We start from the raw sequence: 17,457 nt of genomic DNA, 5'->3' as shown, positions 1-17,457 counted from the left end.
TTCATTCAATGAGAAACACTGTAAAATACCATAAAATTCCTAATCCAGCAGGACATCCATTAATTTGGCTCCGAGGGACCCAAGGCTTAGCTATAGAAATGGGATCCTCAAGTTTAAAGAATTGAGTGTGTCCCATTCCAGCATACCTGCTTATTTTATGTCTAAAAACTGTGGTCCGGGAAGATATCTACAAAAATGGCAAAATCTTACTAAGATAACCTAGAATTGCAATGGTCATTATGGGAGATGTTCCAATTAGACAAGGTCAGTCATTTAAGAAGTGCACTTGAAAACAGAGTCTCCCAAATCAAACAAACAGAATGGGATATCTTTTATACTTGGCATGCAGAAGCCTTCAAAAGCCCTTTTTAAAATTAATTTTTATTGGAGTATAGTTGCTTTACAATGTTGTGTTAGTTTCTGCTGTACAACAAAGTGAACCAGCTATATGTATACATATACCCCCTATTTTTTAGACTCTCTTCCCATTTAGGTCACCACAGAGCATTGAGTAGAGTTCCTTGAACTATACAGTAGGTTCTCACTAGTTATCTATGTATATTTTATACATAGTACTGTATATGTGTCAAGCCCAATCTCCCAATCCATTCCACCCCTTTGTTCCCCCCTTGGTATCCACATGTCCATTCTATACGTCTGTGTTTCTATTTCCTCTTTGGAAATAAGTTCATCTGTATCATTTTTCTAGGCTCCACATATAAGCAATATTACACAATATTTGTTTTTCTCTTTCTGACTTACTGCACTCTGTATGACAGACTCTAGGTCCATCCACCTCATTATAAATAACTCAATTTCATTTCTTTTGATGGCTGAGTAATATTCCACTGTATATATGTGCCACCTCTTCTTTATTCATTCATCTCTTGAGGGACATTTAGATTGCTTCCATGTCCTGGTTACTGTAAATAGTGCTGCAATGAACATTGGGGTACTTGTATCTTTTTGAATTATAGTTTTCTCTAGGTATATGCCCAGGAGCAGGATTTCTGGGTCATATGGTAGTTCTATTTTTAGGTTTTGAAGGAACCACCATACTGTTCTCCATAGTGGCTGTATCAATTTACATTCCCACCAACAGGGTAAGAGGGTTCCCTTTTCTCCACATCCTCTTCAGAATTGATTGTTTGTAGATATTTTGATGATGAACATTCTGACCAGTAATACGTCATTGTAGTTTTGATTTGCATTTCTCTAATACTTAGTGATGTTGAGCAGCTTTTCATGTGTTTGTGGGCTATCTGTATGTCTTCTTTGGTGAAATGTCTATTTAGGTCTTCAGCCCGTTTTTTAGTTGGGTTGTTTGTTTTTTTTGATATTGAGCTGAATGTTCTGCTTGTATATTTTGGAGATTAATACCTTGTCAGTTGCTTTGTTTGTAAATATTTTATCCCATTCTGATGGATGTCTTTTCATCTTGCTTATGGTTTCCTTTGCTGTGCAGAAGCTTTTAAATTTAATTAAGTACGATTTGTTTATTTTTATTTTCATTACTCTAGGAGGCGGGTCAAAATATGTCTCATAGTAACTTATGTCAGAGTGTTCTATGTTTTCCTCTAACAGTTTTATAGTGTCTGGCCTTACATTTACGTCTTTAATTCATTTTGAGTTTATTTTTGTGTATGGTGTTAGGAAGTGTTCTAATTTCATTATTTTACATGTAGCTGATTAGTTTTCCCAGAACCACTTATTGAAGAGACTGTCTTTTCTCCATTGTATATCCTTGCCTGCTTTGTCATAGATTAGGTGACCATAAGTGCATGGGTTTATCTCTGGGCTTTCTATCCTGTTCCACTGATCAATATTTCTTTCTTTCTTTTTTTTTTTTTTTTTTGTGCTAGTACCATACTGTCTTGATTACTGTATGTTTGAAGTATAGTCTGAAGTCAGGGAGCCTGATTCCTCCAGCTCCATTTCCTTTTCTCGAGATTGCTTTGGCTATTCAGGGTCTTTTGTGTTTCTGTACAAATTTTAAGATTTTTTTGCTCTAGATCTGTGAATAAATGCCCTTGGTATTTTGATATGTATTACATTGAGTCTGTAGATTGCTTTGGGTAGTATAGTCATTTTCACAATATCGATTGTTCCAGTCCAAAAACATGGTATATCTCTCCATCTGTTTGTGTTGTCTTTGATTTCTTTCAACAGTATCTTATAGTTTTCTGAGTAGAGGTATTTTGCCTTTTTAGGTAGGTTTATTTCTAAGTATTTTATTCTTTATGCTGCAGTAATACTTGGGATTGTTTCCTTAATTTCTCTTTCTGATCTTTCATTGTTAGTGTTTATGAATATAAGAGATTTTTTGTGTATTAATTTTGTATCCTACAACTTTACAAAATTCATTGATGAGCTCTAGTTGTTTTTGGGTGGCATCTTTAGGATTTTCTATGTATAGTGTCATGTTAACTGCAAACAGTGACAGTTTTACTTCTTTTTCAATTTGGATTCCTTTTATTTATTTTTCTTCTCTGTTTGCCATGGCTAGGAGTTCCAAAACTATGTGGAATAAAAGAGGTGAGAGTGGACATATTTTTCTTGTTTCTGAACTTAGAGGAAATGCTTTCAGTTTTTCATCATTGAGAATGATATTTTCTGTGAGTTTGTCATATATGGCCTTTATTATGTTAAGGTAGTTTCCCTCTATGCCCACTTCCTGGAGAGTTTCTATGATAAATGTGTGTTGAATTTTATCAAAACTTTTTCTACATCTATTGAGATGATCATATGGTTTTTATTCTTCAATTTGTTAATATGGTGTATTATATTGGTTGATTTGCATATATTGAATAATTCTTGTATCCCACGGATAAATCCCACTTGATCATGGTGTATAATCCTTTCAATATGTTTTTTTGGATTTGGTTTGCTAGTATTTTGTTAAGGATTTTTGTGTCTATGTTCATCAGTGATATTGGCCTGCAATTTTCTTTTTTTGTGATATCCTTTTCTGGTTTCATATCAGGGTGACAGTGGCCATAGAATGAGCTTGAGAGTGTTTCATCCTCTACAATTTTTTGAAGAGTTTGAGAATGATAGGTGTTAGCTCTTCTCTAAATATTTGATAGAATTCACCTGTGAAGCCATCTGGATCTGGACTTGGGCTTGCTGGAAGAATTTTAATCACAGTACTTGTGATTGGTCTGTTCTTATTTTCTGTTTCTTCCTGGTTCAGTCTTAGAAAGTACAACCTTCCAAGAATTTGTCCATTTCTTCCAGGTTGCTCATTTTTTGGCATATAGTTGCTAGTAGTAGTCTCTTTTGGTCCTTTTTATTTCTGTGGTGTCCATGGTAACTTCTCCTTTTTTCTTTCTAATTTTTTGATTTGTGTCCTCTCCCTTTTTTTCCTGATGAGTCTGGCTAAATGTTTATCAGTTTTGCTTATCTCCTCAAAGAACCAACTTTTATCTTCATTCATCTTTGCTATTGTTTTCTTTGTTTCTATTTCATTTTTTTCTGCTCTGATCTTTATGATTTCCTTCCTTCTACTAACTTTGGGTTTTGTTTGTTCTTCTTTCTCTAATTGATTTAGATGTAAAGATAGGTGGTTTATTTGAGATTTTTTCTTGTTTCTTGAGGTGAGAGTGTATTGCTATAAACTTCCCTATTAGAACTGCTTTTGCTGCATCCCATAGGATTTGGGTTGTCGTGTTTTGGTTGCCATTTGTTTCTAGGTATTTTTTAATTTCCCCTTTGAATTCATCCATGATCCATTGGTTATTTAGTAGCATATTGTTTAGCCTCCATGTGCTCGTGTTTTTTTTTTTTAACATCCTTTTGGAGTATAATTGCTTTACAGTGTTGTGTTAGTTTCTGTAGTATAACAAAGTGAATCAGCTATATGTATACATATATTCCCTCTCTCTTGTGTCTCCCTTCCACCCTCCATATCCCACCCTTCTAGGTGGTCACAAAGCACAGAGCTGATCTCCCTGTGTTATGCAGCTGCTTCTCATTAGCTATCTATTTTACATTTGGTAGTGTATATATGTCAATGCTACTCTCTCACTTCACCCCAGTTTACTCTTCCCCTCCCCCATGTCCTCAAGTCCATTCTCTACGTCTGCATCTTTATACCAGTCCTGTACCTAAGTTCGTCAGAACCTTTTTTTTTTAAGATTCCGTATATATGTGTTAGCATACGGTATTTGTTTTTCTCTTTCTGACTTACTTCATTCTGCTTGTATATTTTACAGTTTTTTTCTGTAATTGTTTTCTAATCTCATAGCAATGTAAGAAAAAGTGCTTGATGTGATTTTAATGTTCTTAAATTTACCAATGCTTGATTTGTGATCCATGATGTGATCTACCCTGGAGAATATCCCTTGTGCACTTGAGAAGAAAGTGTATTCTGCTGCTTTTGGATGGAATGTCCTATAAATATCAATTAATTCTATCTGGTCTAATACGTCATTTAAGGCTTGTGTTTCCATATTTGTTTTCTGTCTTGATGATCTGTCCATTGTTGTAAGTAGAGTGTTAAAGTCTCTCACTATTTTTGTGTTATTGTCAATTTCTCCTTTTATGGCTGTTAACATTTGTCTTTTGTATCGAGGTACTCCTATGTTGGGTACATAAATATTTACAATTGTTACATATTCTTCTTCGATTGATCCCTTGATCATTATGTAGTGTGCTTCTTTGTCTCTTGTAATAGTCTTTATTTTAAAGTCTATTTGCTCTAATATGAGTATTGCTACTCCAGCTTTCTTTTGATTTCCATTTTTATGGAATATCTTTTTCCATCCCCTCACTTTCAATTTGTATATGTCTCTATGTCTGAAGTGGGTCTCTTGTAAACAGCATACAGACAGGTCTTGTTTTTGTGTCCATTCAGCTAGTCTGTGTCTTTTTGGTTTGAGAATTTAGTCCATTTACATTTAAGGTAATTATTGATATATACGTTCCTATTACCATTTTCTTAATTGTTTTGGGTCTGTTTTTGTATGTCTTTTCCTTTTTTGTGTGTTTTCTGCTATTTGGTAGAAAGGCTTTAAGATTCCACAATAGATTCATTGAAAGATTGATTGCAAATGTCTGATGAAAAGTTACAAACATGAGTGGTATCTAAAACAAAAGATTATAAGACTGACATGACTGGTAATATTCCTCTCTATTGTCCTTTTAGCTGAGTACTCAGTCTAATAATCCTCTAACTGAATTTCCTTTCTACTTTGAAGAGACTACAAGGCCATAAAGAGAAGTCCACCAAGTAAGTGGCCTTATTACTGCAACCAGGTCCAAGGCCAGAAACCTAAAACACCTGGACCTTCCCCTTTTTACCTCCAAGGATCTCATCATCAAAACAATGGCCCAGAACTTAATGTCTCATTTGCAATCATCAAAAACATTGGGAAAAATATCCTCAACGGTTTTGTTAATCCTTCCACACCAACTCTAATGCCCCTGTGCTTATCCTCAGTGGAAGGATTCAATATAGACCCCTCTGAGTATTAACAGGACTCCAAGAGATTCTCCGGTAAACTGCTACTAGTTATTATTTTAAACAGCCAGGGGGAAACTAAAATTAAAATTAGGGGAAAATCTTGCCAAGTATTTGTAGATACTAGGACTATACTCTCAACTTTAAACCCCATTTGCTTGGGATCCTTCAGATGGGATCCTGGGAAAACTGGCTGACCAGTGAAAAATTCCTAACAGAGAATTTTTACCAGATTCAGCTCTCCCAGCTCTCCTTACAGCCTTGTTGAGAAAGGAAGGTAAAATTTCACATTGTCCCCTCCTTTCCTAATCCAGACTTTTGTGAATAAACTATCCAAATTCACTGTTTATTGATATTTTTCTCCCCAATGTATGGCAATTGCCTTCTTAATTTGTCTCATCTTTTGTTCTGAGAACTTTGCTTTGCTTTCTGCCTGCCCGAGGCACATGGTTTTTTGGTTCTCACTTATACAGGCAGCTCACCTCTCAGGTTGGTGTCCCCCAAATATGGCCAACATAAATGTGGGTTTCACTCCATCTGTAGCTAGGGGTCTACCAACTGTTGCCAACTCTCAAAGGAATCATCTAAATCTTTCTTTTGGCTATCTTTGGAAGTGGCTCTTGATCTTGAGAGAGTAGTATCTTTTGTACCCTCTTTGGGGATGTCTCTTGCATCCCTGGTGTTGTTCAGTACTGCCTGGAATATTTACTGTTTGTTACAGCTGAAATTTACAAGATATTTAAAATGATTTTTTTAAGTAGCTCTATGGTCAGATGTTGGCCAAATTGGAAGCTGACATTCAGAACATGGTAAGGATTTTTTTAAAGGCCTTCTTCCCTAAGCCAAAATGAAACTATGTACCCAGAGGTGGGAAAATATTCCAAGAACAACAGCTCTAAATCTAGAACACTGGAAACTTCTTTTTCTATTTTTTTTTGCATTATGATATCCATCTTGTGGCTAAAATTTTAAAACAGAAGCTATGAGATCTCTGTTTGCATCCATGTGTATCTTTATGTATGTCTATACATGTATGTTATAGATGTGTGATTTTTCTACCTTAAATTGTATTGCCATAATTAATTTGTAAAACACTTTATTTAATTTACTTAAATAAAATCAAACATTTACATAAATCAAGTATACTCTCAGGCATATGGAAGGTAAGCCAAATGTATTTCAAGTCCACATGGTCTAAGATAAACTTCAGTAAATCTAGTTTAAGTTGTTGGTTTAATTAAAATAGGCATGTCTTTAGATTTATCAGCATTAAATACAACTTTTGTTCTACCTTGGTTTACTAAAATATCAAATGAGCTCATGTTATCTCTGTCACAGAATTTGTCAGCAAGGAAGATAACTTAAGATGGTGGCTTGCTCTTCAATGTATCATTTTGAAGAGTGCAATTTTTGAAATTTTCATGAGTAATCTAAACGTTATTGCTAAGAACAAGTAAATTAAATAGATGTAAGATAAAAATTTTCTTATTGTTGTAATTTTCAGCAATAATTTTGCTTTATGGTACATCTACTTAATAGTTTCCAAAATATTTTTGGTATCTTGAAACATTCAAGTTATACTGAGGTAAGTGAAATGATGGATATTCATTGAATATCAAGATGTTTTCCAAACAAGATAATACATTAATTATTGATCCTTGGTTTATCCACTTTTGGCTTCCCTATATAGAGGAACTAAATATATTTGAGCCTATTAGTAGACATGTTTTATGAACATTGAAGATTTTACTGTGAGGGAGAATATACTTGTAGAAATTATAAAATGTATTTATAAATTTTCCAGTCCACAGAATGCTACTGTGACAGTCCACAGTTGCTTCCTTCTTAACTTTCACTGGGAATAAAGGATTATATGGGTTAAGGTTTATAATCAATATATGTAATTAAAATTACTTTAAATAATAAGGGTGAAAAAAAATAATCTGTATGAAAGCCAAATGACTAGTTGACCCAGAATGGGGAAAAAATAATAAAACAGGACAAAACTTGAATGAATATACAATATTGTAGAAGGTTTGTAGAAAGAGAATCTTGGAAAAGGAATTTTATGTGTGATTAAGCTATGGTCAAACTTTTTCTTTCCAAATCGCTTGGGAAGAATGCTCTATTGTTTGTGTGGCACTGCCCTCTCCCAATCCATGGATTGTTTTCCCTTGAAAAAAGGACATCAAACATATCATGATTGTTTTAATTTTGTCATGTGATATATCACATGTGTTATTTCAATAATTCAAGATTTTTCAGTAATTTAAGCTTTTAAATATTTAGAGCCAGTCAATATATTATAAAAATTTTGACATAAAAAGTGAATGATTAGTATTTTAAAAGTGACCATAGAAACTATTTCAAATATAGTATTTTCAAATAGTTTACATTGTGATTTTAATAATAATAATCTTTGTGTAGCACAATAAGAATTTGCACATATCTACATTATACTGATATATACCTGTCAGATGTATATGTTTTCATTAGTCATGTTCTAAGCACATTTATTGAAATTTATGATATGGTGAGGATACATGCCATCTAGAAGTAAATATCTAGAGTATAAAACTACTATGTTAGAAATATGCATAAGGTTTTTCAGGGAAAGGAGATAACAATTCATTCTGTCACAAAGGATATCATCATTTCACAAAGTTTGGACCTTGACAGAAAAATGGCATTATCCTAGAGTTAGATGTGGTGATAAGCATGGAGAGCATTTCAGGGAGAGGGTTAAAAATAAAGAGGCTAAAAGTAAAGTGGCGATGAATGTGTATGTGTTTTGGAAATGGTTTATAATTTGCTGTGCCCAGAAAATAGGGAGAGAATCAGAGGAGGGGCAGGAGTGGAAATTTAATCTAGGAAGTTAAATTGGAGCATATTATGAAGACGTTTAAATACCACACTAAAAACTTCAAATGCTGTTCTCCAAACCAAAGGAAACTCTTAGTTATAGTGATTCTGTAATTGGGTTTGACAAAGAAAATTCTGACTGAAATTCAAAAGACACACCTAAAGGCAAATAAAAGAAGTAGCCAGTGAGGAGATTTAGAAAGTTAATACATTATTTTATACAAAAAATAAAGCAAGGGTCTTTAAAATGAAAGCTATGTAATTACCATTGGCGTAGATGGAATTCTGTGAAAAATATTTCATAAGCTTTATCAGTGAGACTTGTGGAAAAAGTGTACTTAAGGTGTATATATAATTATTTTGCTCTCACGCATACACATTTTCATAATTGTCAAGAGTATTTAAATAGTATGCTTGGTACACTAGTTGTTCTGTGGAACTTCAGACATCACCCAAATGTTGAGAAGTAAATCTGAGCAGATAGGAAGATTGAATTCTCATTATTCCATCTGTGTTTCCCTTAGTGCTATATATACACATGTAATACATACACAGATTCAAACACATATTTACATATTCATATATTGACATCATGTGCTTAAAGTATGCATTTTATTAAATAATCTTATTGTAGCCCATTGGGAAATGCCTTTTCTTTAAATCTCTGCTGCTTATTGAATTGCAACACTTCTCATACAGATTAACCATTCTACTATTCATTTTTAATTTTGTGTTGTTCTATTTTTCCACAAATACATATAACCATTCTATATGTCACTCTGTTGAAAATTTTTATTGTAGTTAGAGAAATAGAATACTCTCAATGATGAGCGAAATGCAGAGTTAAGTGCCAGAGTTTCTCAAATGGTAGAGTTTCACCAAATCTTAGGGAATGGGATAAATTTAAAAAGCCAGAGAGAGCACAAAAATATTTCTGGTTAAGAGAATACTAACAATACTAATTTTAAATATATATTTCACTGCGGATATTTACAAATTATAACTCTTAAATATATCAGAATCTTATATTAATATTGTGTTTATTATAAATGCAAATAGTAACATTAATAGAATTTGTGGAGATAAAACTGAAAAGAAATAATACACCAATCCTAAGACTCATACACAACTATAGCTGCTAACTCTATTGTTCTTTTCATAGTTATGATTTTACAAAATGAACCAAGTTACATTCATCTTTTTAACATCACATTATAAAAAACCATAAAAATGGCACAATCTATTTCCAGATTCCCTTTACAGTAATTTTCTTCAGGATTCATATTCATATACCAATAACTTGGATTTGGGGGCATTTTAAAATGTTTTCCTTCATAACTTTGATATGTACCTGTTATTGCCTTGAATTATTTTACAGGCTTGTTGAAATCCTACTCATCTTCAAAGTACTTGCTCACATTATATGCTCTAAACATAGACTTCTGAAATACTAACCAATAAGAAACAATCTTTTCTTATTCTAAGTAGATTATTATGCTTTCCAAATGTACTGACTCTAATTTCTAACCCACTCAGGCACAGGGTCATGATCTGATTCTGAAAAAATATTTTATACTTTGGATATTCTCAATATGTCCTTTTGTCACTCCCTTAATATAATGCAATTGACAAGTGCAAGATACACACTTTAAATATTCCGTATATAAATTTACATACACATTCACACACAGGAACACATTTGCATACCACATCAATACCTGAAATACAATATCTAAAACAAATTATCACAGTTTATAAACTACTTGATAAAACTAAAATCCTCATCTAAAATATTTATATTGAAAAGAATAAATATGATTTTAGAATTGGCTTCCTACTGGGTGGAAATGCCACTACTGGTTGTGTGGCAAACCAGAGCATCATTATTAATACTATTAGTCTTACCCAGTTAATTTATTAGGTTGGATAATCATAGTATCAGAGTTAAAGTAACATTTGGGGATTTAAAAAATTTTTGTTGTTGTTGTTTTATGCTTTTGAGAAGGAGTCTTCCAAAACTGGAGGCTTTGTGGAATTTTACCTTGTATTCTTTTATTCCTCCTACATGAGCTTTGTCAACCTATTATTTGCAAAAAGTATTTTACCTTCCAAATTGATTTTGTTACCTTAAAATAGTACATAATAGGTCATCAATAAATGTATAATAATATTGCATTTTTTATCAAAATATATCAACATTGTTCTAATTTTTTTCTGAATATATTGTCTTGCCTTAATTTGAAACAAGTGTAGGATATTTGTGATTGTCTCATTGTTCTGAATTACCTGGATGGAGAGATGTTATAATTAGAAAGTAAGAGATAACAGGTGTATGTTTTGGAGTAAATATACCACTTAATGTAATCTACATTGATAGCAAAACAAGGTACAATGACTACATAAGACATTCTTAAAATACCTACACTCTTATTTCTTGGGTCAAATGGTTTAAGACTTTTATAGTAAAAAGAAAGGAAAGGTGAATAAACAAAAATAGCTATATTCTAGCAATATAGAATATTGCTATGCTTCATAGGCACTGAGTGTGTAAATATTGCCAGTTTTTCACTTTTTCTAATTAAAAGGGATAAATCTGGATGGAGGCTAAAAATGAAATATAAAAAACTTTCCAGAAAAAAATACAGATGTTGTTATGATTTTATTGCTATAGTGCAACATAAATCTTGAAGAATCCATTTTGGTCCTAAATACTTACAGCAAGACGCCATTATTAGTGCATGTCATAAAATAAAACTGAACTAGAGCAAAGCACTTTGAAATGACTTTGGAAGAGAAATTATCCTAATATGAATTGAAGTCAACATTCTAATATAGTAGGGTTTTTAAAACTATTAATCCTTGTATTTTTCACAATACATTTGATATTAATTACCACAAAATATAATTTTAATTAATTGCTATTATATTATTCGAGTGTAATATTATATTATTTAAGATGTAATTAATAAAATGCAGAGATCATAAGAAAAAGAAGTAAGTAAACTAAAAGCACATTCACCATGTGTTATTTATGCCTGTCACTTAGTAAATGATCAATAATTGCTTGAAAACTGATTAAGTTAAGGTTTTAAGAATCTTAGAAACAGCTGTATGCTTTAATTATTTTTTGTTATTTTTGTTATTTATTTACAGTTGTTAATTTTAGGTAGATATTTTTCATTATACATGTGTATATATAATTTTATATAAATATTAAATACAAATGAGATGAGGTATATATTTCTATATATACATTTAAAACATGTCTATATAATCCCAGATGTGCAAATTTTACCATTTAACAACATATTATTTTAAAAAATGTACCATTTACCAATATTATTCTTCAACATCATTTTTTTTATTTTCAACTTTTTATTTGTAGATTGTTTTAAACTTTTAGTTTTTTTTTAATTTTTTAAATTATTTGGAGCATAGTTGATTAACAATGTTGTGCTAGCTTCAGGTGTACAGCAAAGTGATTCAAATATACATATACATATATCTATTCTTTTTTAAATTCTTTTCACATTTAGGTTATTACAGAATATTGAGTGGCATTCCCTGGACTATACAGTAGGTACTTGTTGGTTATCTATTTTAAATCAAGCAGTGTACATGTCAATCCCAAACTCCCACTCAATCACTCCCCACCACCCTCCTACCCGGTAACCATAAGTTTGTTCTCTAAGTCTGTGAGTCGGTTTCTGTTTTTTAAGTAAGTTAACTTGTATTATTTCTTTTAGATTCCACATATAAGCAGTATGATATGATATTTGTCTTTCTCTGTCTGACTTCCTTCATTTAGTGTTATAATTTCCAGGTCCATCCATGTTGCTGTAAATGGCATTATTTTATTTTTTTATAGTTGAGTAATATTCCATTGTGTATATGTACCACATCTTCTTTATCCATTCATCTGTTGATGGACATTTAGGTTGCTTCCATGTCTTCACTATTGTAAGTAGTTTTGCAGTGAACCCTGGGATGCATGTAACCTTTTGAACCATGATTTTCTCCAGGTATGGGCTCAGGAGTGGAATGGCTGGATCATATAGTAGCTCAATTTTTTGTTTCTTAATGAACCTCCATAACTGTTCTCTGTAGTGGTTGTAACAAATTACATTCCCATGAAAATTCTAGAAGGGTTCCCTTTTCTCCTTGCTCTATTCAGCACTTATTGTTTGTAGATTTTTTTCATGATGTCCATTCTGACTGGTGTGAGGTAATATCTCATTGTAGTTTTGATTTATATTTCTCTAATAATTACTGATGTTGAACATCTTTTAATGTTCCTCTTGGCCATCTGGATGTCTTCTTCGGAGAAATATCTATTTAGGTCTTCTTTCCATTTTTTGATTGGGTAGTTTGTTTCGTTTGTTTTTGATATTGAGTCACATGGGCTGTTTGTAAACTTTAGAGGTTAATCCTCTGTCGGTTACATCATTTGAAAGTATTTTCTCCCATTCTGTGGATTGTGTTTTCGTTTTGTTTATGGTTTCCTTTGTTGTGCATAGTGTTTGAGTTTCATTAGGTCTCATTTGTTTATTTTATTTTTTTTAATTTCAACTACCTGATGACTCAGAAAATATCTTGGTGCGATTTATGTCAGAGAGTGTTCTACCTATATTTTCCTCTAAGAGTTTTGTAGTATATGATCTTACATTAGGTTTTGAATCCATTTTGAGTTTATTTTTGTGTATGGCATAAGAGAATGTTCTAATTTCATTTTTTCACATGTGGCTGTCCAATTTAAACAGCAGCACTTATTGGAGGGACTGTCTTTCCTCCATTGTATGGTCTTGCCTCCTTTGGTGCAGATTAATTGACTGTAGGTGCATGGGTTTATTTCTGTGTTTTGTATCCTGTTCCATTGATCTATATTTCTGGGTTTTGTGCCAGTACCATACTATTTTGATGACTGGTTTTGTAGTATAGTCTGAAGTTAGGGAGTCTGATTCCTCCAGCTCCATTTTTCTTCTCAAGATTGTTTTGTGTATTCGAGGTCTTTGTGTCTCCATAAAAATATTAAGAATCTTTTGATCTAGTTCTGTGCAAGATGCCATTGGTAATTTGGCAGGGTTTGCATTGAATCTGTAGATTGCCTTGGGTAATATAATCATGTTGACAATATTGATTTTTCCAATCCAAGAACATAGTATATCTCTCTATCTGTGTCATCTTCAATTTCTTTCCTAGCATATTATAATTTTCAGACATCAGGTCTTTTGTCTCCTTAGGTAGGTTTATTTCTAGGTATTTTATTCATCTGAATGCAATGGTAAATGAGATAGCTTTTTAAATGTCTCTTTTTGTTCTTTCATTTTTAGTTATAGAAATGCAACAGATTTCTGTGTATTAATTTTGTATCTTGCAAATTTACCAAATTTATTGATGAGCTCTATGTATAGTATCATGTCATCTGTAACAGTGAAAGTTTTACTTCTTTTCGAATTTGGATTCCTTTTATTTATTTTTCTTCTTTGATTGCTGTGGTAGGACTGCAAATTATGTTGAATTAAAATGACAAGAGTGGGCATCCTTGTCTCGTTCCTCTTCTTAGAGGAAATGCTCTCATTTTTTCACCATTGAGTATGATATTAGCTGTAGGTTTGTCATATATGGCCCTTATTATGTTAAGGTATATTTTCTCTATGCCCACTTTCTGGAGAGATTTTCATAAATGGGTATTGAATTTTGTCAAAAGCTTTTTCTGCATCTATTGAGATGATCGTATGGTTTTAATTCTTCAATTTTTTGATGTGGTGTATCACAATGATTGATTTGGGATATTGAAAAATACTTTCATCGGTAGGATAAACCCCACTTGATCATGGTATTTAATGCTTTTAATCCACTGATGGATTTGGATTGCTAGTATTGTGTTGAGAAATTTTGCATCTAGATTTATTATTGATATTGGCCTATAATTTTCTTTTTTTGTGGTATCATTGCCTGGATTTGGCATCAGGGTGATGGTGGCCTTATAGAATGAGTTTGGGAGTATTCCTTCCAATACAATTTTTGGAGTAGTTTCAGAAGGATAGTTGTAAACTCTTCTCTAAATGTTTGATAGAATTTACATGTGAAGTCATCTGGTCCTGGACTTTTGTTTTTTGGAAGTTTTTAAATCACAGTTTCAATTTCAGGACTTGTGACTGATCTGTTCTATTTTATATTTTTTCTTGGTTCAGTCTTGGGAGACTATACCTTTCCAAGAATTTCTCCATTTCTTCCAGGTTGTCCATTTTATTGGCATATAGTTGCTTGCAGTACTCTCTTAAGATCGTTTGCATTTCTGTGGTGTTTGTTGTAAATTCTCCTTTTTCATTTCTAATCTGATTGATTTGAACCCTCTCTCATATTTTCTTGATGACTCTGGCTAAAGGTTCATCAATTTTGTTTATCTTTTCAAAATATTAGCTTTTACTTTCATTGATCATTTTTATTGTTTTTTTGTTTCTCTTTCATTTATTTCTGCTCTGATCTTTATGATTTCTTTCCTTCTACTAATTTTGGGTTTTGTTTGTTCTTTTTCCTCTAGTTGCTTTCATTGTAAGGTTAAGTTGTATATTTGTGATATTTTTATGTTTCCTGAGGTAAGATTGTATTACTATAAACTTCCCCATTAGAACTGCTTCTCCTGCATCTCAAAGGTTTTTGATTGTCATGGTTTCATTTTCATTTGTCTCTAGGTATTTTTTTAACATCTTTATTGGAGTATAATTGCTTTACACTGGTGTGTTAGTTTCTGCTTTATAAACTGAGCTGATCTCCCTTTGCTATGTGGCTGCATCCCACTAGCTATCTATTTTAAGTTTGGTAGTGTATATATGTCCATGCCACTCTCTCACTTTGTCACAGCTTACCTTTCACCCTCACCATATCCTCAAGTCCATTATCTAGTAGGTCTGTGTCTTTATTACCATCTTACTGCTAGATTCTTCATGACCTTTTTTTTTCTTAGATTCCATATACATGTGTTAGCATACCATATTTGTTTTCCTCTTTCTGACTTACTTCACTCTGTATGACAGACACTAGGTCCATCCATCTCATTACAAATAACTCAATTTTGTTTCTTTTTATGGCGAGTAATATTCCATTGTATATATGTGCCACATCTTCTTTATCCATTCGTCTGAATATGGACACTAAATTTGCTTCCATCTCCTAGCTATTGTAAATAGAACTTCAATGAACATTTTGGTACATAATTCTCTTTGAATTATGGTTTTCTCAGTATATATGCCCATTAGTGGGATTGCTGGGTCGTATGGTAGTTCTATTTGTAGTTTTGCAAGGAACCTCCATACTGTTCTCCATACTGACTGTATGAATTTATATTCCCCCCAGCAGTGAAAGAGTGTGCCCTTTTCTCCACACTCTCTCCAGCATTTATTGTTTCTAGATATTTTGATGATGGACATTCTGAGTGGTGTGAGACAAGACGTACTTAATTGATATTTAAAGGACATTCCATCCAAAAACAACAGAATAGACATTTTTCTCAAGTGCTCATGGAACATTCTCCAGATTAGATCATAACTTGGGTCACAAATCAAGCCTTGGTAAATTTAAGAAAGTTGAAATTCTATCAAGTATCTTTTTTGACCACAATGCTATGAGACTAGATATCAATTACAGGAAAAGATCTGTAAAAAATACAAACACATTGAGGCTAAACAATACACTACTTAATAACGAAGTGATCCTTGAAGAAATCAAAGAGAAATCAAAATATACCTAGAAACAAATGACAATGGAGACACGACGACCCAAAATCTATGGGATACAGCAAAAGCAGTTCTAAGAGGGAAGTTTATAGCAATACAATCCTACCTTAAGAAACATGACGGTGAAAACACGACTGTCCAAAACCTATGGGATGCAGAAAAAGCAGTTCTAAGAAGGAAGCTTATAGCAATACAATCCTACCTTAAGAAACAGGAAACATCTCAAAAAAACAACCTAAACTTGCACCTAAAGCAATTAGAGAAAAAAAGAAGAAGAACAACTAAAGCACCCCAGTGTTAGCAGAAGGAAAGAAATCATAAAGATCAGATCAGAAATAAATGAAAAAGAAATGAAGGAATCAATAGCAAAGATCAATAAAACTAAAAGCTGGTTCTTTGAGAAGATAAACAAAATTGATAAAACATTAGCCAGACTCATCAAGAAAAAAAGGGAGACCAATCAAAAGCACTGAAATTGAGGCTGTGATTAAAAATCTTCCAACAAACAAAAGCCCAGGACCAGAAGGCTTCACAGGTGAATTCTATCAAACGTTTAGAGAAGTAACACCTATCCTTCTCAATCTCTACCAAAAGTTAGCAGAGAGAGGAACACTCTCAAACTCATTCTATGAGGCCACTATCACCCTGATACCAAAACCAAACAAAGATGCACAAAGAAAGAAAACTACAGGCCAATATCACTGATGAAAATAGATGCAAAAATCCTCAACAAAATACTAGCAAACAGAATCCAACAGCACATTAAAAGGATCATACACCATGATCAAGTGGGTTTTATTCCAGGAATGCAAGGATTCTTCGATATATGCAAATCAATCAACGTGATACACCATATTAAACAATTGAAGGAGAAAAACCATATAATCATCTCAATAGATGCAGAGAAAGCTTTCGACAAATTTCAACACTCATTTATGATAAAAACCCTGCAGGAAGTAGGCATGGAGGGAACTTTCCTCAACATAATAAAGGTCATATATGACAATCCCACAGCCATCATCATCCTCAATGGTGAAAAAATGAAACCATTTCTAATAAGATCAGGAACAAGACAAGGTTGTCCACTCTCACCACTCTATTTCAACATAGTTTTGGAAGATTTAACAGCAGCAATCTGAGAAGAAAAATAAATAAAAGGAATCCAAATCGGAAAAGAAGAAGTAAAACTGTCACTGTTTGCAGATGGCATGATACTATACCTAGAGAATCCCAAAGATGCTACCAGAAAACTACTAGACCTAATCAATTAATTTGGTAATGTAGCAGGATACAAAATTAATGCAGAGAAATCTCTGGCATTCCTATACACTAATGATGAAAAATCTGAGAGTGAAATTAAGAAAACACTCCCATTTACCATTGCAAAAAAAAGAATAA

The sequence above is a fragment of the Physeter macrocephalus genome, chromosome 13, assembly GCF_002837175.3.
Source record: "Physeter macrocephalus isolate SW-GA chromosome 13, ASM283717v5, whole genome shotgun sequence".
NCBI classification, from domain to species: domain Eukaryota; kingdom Metazoa; phylum Chordata; class Mammalia; order Artiodactyla; family Physeteridae; genus Physeter; species Physeter macrocephalus.
This window is presented reverse-complemented; position numbering follows the sequence as displayed.